At 37.7% G+C, this 3,974-nt stretch overlaps 1 non-coding gene across 1 annotated transcript; it reads right to left on the minus strand.

Moving 5' to 3' along the window:
- Window positions 1-1,102: 1,102 nt before the first annotated feature.
- On the minus strand, window positions 1,103-1,177 carry Trnat-ugu. Its single transcript has one exon. It is a non-coding gene; the product is annotated as a tRNA-Thr (tRNA).
- Between the last annotated feature and the right edge of the window lie 2,797 nt (window positions 1,178-3,974).

Here is a 3,974-nt window from a genome sequence, read left to right on the forward strand (position 1 = left end):
AGAAATGACAAACAGGCAGGGTAATAATACGAAGAAACTTTTAGTTATTAGTAGTACTGGGATCAAAGCTGAAATGAAATTCCTTGCTGATAAGTAAGATGATAAAATTGACCAAGAAATAAGAGATATTGTGGGTAGTTTACTATTAGTACTGTAGAGACAACACCTGTAATGGTACTGGAAATGGAAGCACTTAAGCACTTGCCGGTAGACGGTACAATAAGCTATAATAATCCCAACGAAGTTATGTAGAACATAAACGTATTCAACAAAAAGTACATGATGCAAGTGAACATTTAAACGTCTATACTAAGCACGTTAGAAATAGGAAAGGTAAAGCTAAATGGAATATTGACCAGGTGCCTCATTGGACAAAATCATTCGACGGAATTGAATGTGGACCAACGAAGCTAAGTATATTTGTGCTTTTTGATCCCTCTTGTATCGAACCCCCCTATGGCCTGTGCTTGGCAGGGGGGATGGAAGGTGAGTGGGGAGGTGGGGAGCTTGGGCATCGAGACGCCCTTGAAAGAAACTGCAGTGAGCAACATCCTTGGTGCCACATACCCGCAACTGACTGACACTTTAAAAAAGCTCTGTACAGAGGCATGCATCCACCAAGCCCTCCCTCCCCCACCCCCACCCCCCCGCCGCCCCATCCCACAGCGGGAGAGGCAAAGGTTTTATAGCTCCTCAAGTTAAGCGGTCCCTTCCCATCTTATTCATGTGGAAGGCAATTTCACTCCAATTATACACACGCCACAGATAGGCGTTGAAACTGCTACCGTTACGGTACAAAACATCCAGTGAAATTGCAGTAGTATTATACTCTATACAACGTAGTTTTAATCAGCATATTGTTCGCAACGTCGAGTAATTTTCAAATTAGTCGTGCTTTAAATACAAGTGTTGGGTCTAATCAGTTATTTGAGACTTGGTTTGAATCATCTGTTTACACAAGCAAGCATTTTGCATGCTTTGTATTGTAATATATTCAGACAGTTCGTTCAGGCGTTCATTGTATGATGAAATGTTAATTAAATGGACACCCTAGCTGCAAGCAGGCGTTGATACACGTCATTGGGGACATGTTGAAAATGTGTGCCCCGACCGGGACTCGAACCCTGGATCTCCTGCTTACAGGGCAGACGCTCTATCCATCTGAGCCACCGCGGGCACAGAGGATAGTGCGTCTGCAGGGACTTATCCCTTGCACGCTCCCCGTGAGATGTCATTTAATCCAGTGATTTTATTGGTTTGTAGTGTTAAATATTCTATCAACTCACAACAATAAAACTCTATGCGAACCTGTTAAGTTAAATGATGGCAATGAAACGTGTTTCAGTTATCAGACAGCATGATTTCTAGTGGGTATCCCTTGCATTACTGATAGCATAGTACTTGTAATGTAGCTAAATCACTAACTACTGTCAGCGTCCTTGGCAAAGGTTCACTATGTTATTATTACCGTAAATATTTGGAACCTACGTTTATTACAGTTTCATATTCTACGGAGCAAGCACACACCATAATTCAAATTTACTTCCTCAGCACCGTCCTTACTTACAACCGATGTATTGTTTACCACTTAAAGATCGCACCTAGACAGAAACAACATGCAGAATAAATGTAGGTGTAGGTTATTGTACACAAACGGATACGTGAAATACGAGTCGCAACACTTCTGCATTTTATTACTGTCAACATTAATGTCCATATAATAAACGTACTCGTAATTTGCTGTTGCATACAACGTATAGAAGGTCACATGTAATCAAAATAACCGATGACACACAAAGTACATATTTGTAACATGCTAGTCACTGGTATCGTACTGGAACAGTCAATGAATGCACATCTTTAGATTATCTACGATTCAAATAATAAAAACAGTAGTCAGCTGTGCAGTCACCAGTATATAGAATGCCTGAGTTCGTAATGTTAATGACAAGTGTTAGTGTCACATGAATTAATGCAGTGTTTGACAAACTTATATAAATCGCTATCTAATATTTTACTGATTAACAACCATCTAAAATATGCGAAGAAGGTACATTTTTTTAAAAAAGGATTTTACAGTGCCTGTTACGCTATTCTATGTGTTGCACTTTTATTTCCAATGACGAATTACTGGATTTCAACCCTTTGTTGATTTGATCAATTAGTATAATGTAAATATAATGTTTCATGCTGGTAATTGTTTTGTAAATATGTACAAAGTGAAATTGTAATGCTCTTTATATGTTCTTTCTGTTGCTGTACAGGAACCTCATGATGTTCTGTGGACCGAAAATAGGTTTTCGATGAAGAACTGTACTATAAGCGACATAAACTTCTTGAGATAATTCAGCAATTGTATACGAGTCGATATTTGACATAATTGTTATATATCGTTCGTTCTCAGTTGCACACTTTTTTTAAAATTAGATTACATGTTTCGATCACACTGGATCATCTTCAGAGCTAAAATAAAGGAAAACTTAATCCGTACCATTTACATTTTACAGCAGTAGAAGAAAAAGAATTGCAGCATAACGGAAAATTTATCTAAGGAACTGCATTACCAATCCGTCTTGTCTACTAAAAACAAAATATCGGAATGTACCGTATTTTGCAACTGCGGACGTGTTTTAAATAGGTAGGTATTGGAGCTAGGGGAAGGAGGGCAGAGGGTAAATGGAATGAGACTGATTGGAGGATCGAAAAGGAGCAGGGAGATAATGATGGGAATGTCATGAGGGTGACAAGAGAGGTCATGCTAAAATTATCGGCTCTATCATTGTGTAAAAGTTCTCGTTGCAACACTAATACTATATAGCAATGCGTTTGTAAGAGGCAAGCGGCATAAAATAGTGAAATTTTTAAATGAATCTAGAGAGGACGAGAACGGGAAAAGAACGCAAGGGAGGAGAGTGTGGAGGGATATTGCTGACAGGGATGCTATGGGGTCCCTAATGGAGGGTCTTACACTACAGTTCCAAAAATTCAGTAGTGTAAAAACTTTCTGTTCAGATACCAGAGACGATGCGTGAAACTTGAAACGAGAAATAAAATAGTAGATTATAAAACTGGAAACAACGAAGCGGAAACTGAATAAGCAGCTGCAGATATTCAAACTGTGAAACGGTTGGAAGTATAAAGCGGTAAGTTCCTGCTCTGTAAGTATAAAAATAAAATTGCATAAATTAAAAATATAGGCCTAGAACAATGGATGCACAAATACTGAAAGACAACAAGATCGTAAAACTTTCGCAGCTGGTCTTCGCGGCAAGTCATGACGTCCTTCGTAATGAAATTTGATCACTTTTCGTATTTCCGTGTTTTATGGACTTTTTTTAATGAATTCTAACGTGAGCATTTCAGTAACATTTTTAGTAAAACGAGTTCTTCCAAATCTAGAATCACTATACTTAAGTTCTTTACGTTTCCGATTTAAATAGTTAGATACATTCAAGTACGAAATTCGATATTTAAATCTGTTGAGAGGCGGTTCCGCTATAAAATCTAATAATTCAAATGTTCGCCGATGTTGTGTGCATGTGTGAAGTCAAACCGACTTCGCTCATGTCTTCTGTGTGGTTCATATTTTTGTCAGCAGTGTATTTCTTTACAACGATCACGACTACTACTTTTAGTCTTTTTCTTATCTTTATAAATTATGTGACATTATGCGTATTGCACCTATAAAAGAGCCGGCAACTAGGAAATGGGTGTGTATCTGATAAGACTGTGACGACAAAGTAGTGGATTCTAAAGGCATAAGATAGTGATGATTTCCTCTTACGCAAAATCTTCTTGAGATCTTTCCACGTCAGCTGACGGTCAGTATTCATCTTTAAAACCTGTATGTTTAAGCAAAGATTTATTATATTTAATATAACAGAGTAATTTCCGTTTCTCGACTTGTTTACTGCTATTTAATATACATGTCCACCTGTGATTTAACAACTTTTAATATTTTATTTTAAGTTATC

Source organism: Schistocerca piceifrons, chromosome 6 (assembly GCF_021461385.2).
Source record: "Schistocerca piceifrons isolate TAMUIC-IGC-003096 chromosome 6, iqSchPice1.1, whole genome shotgun sequence".
NCBI lineage: Eukaryota > Metazoa > Arthropoda > Insecta > Orthoptera > Acrididae > Schistocerca > Schistocerca piceifrons.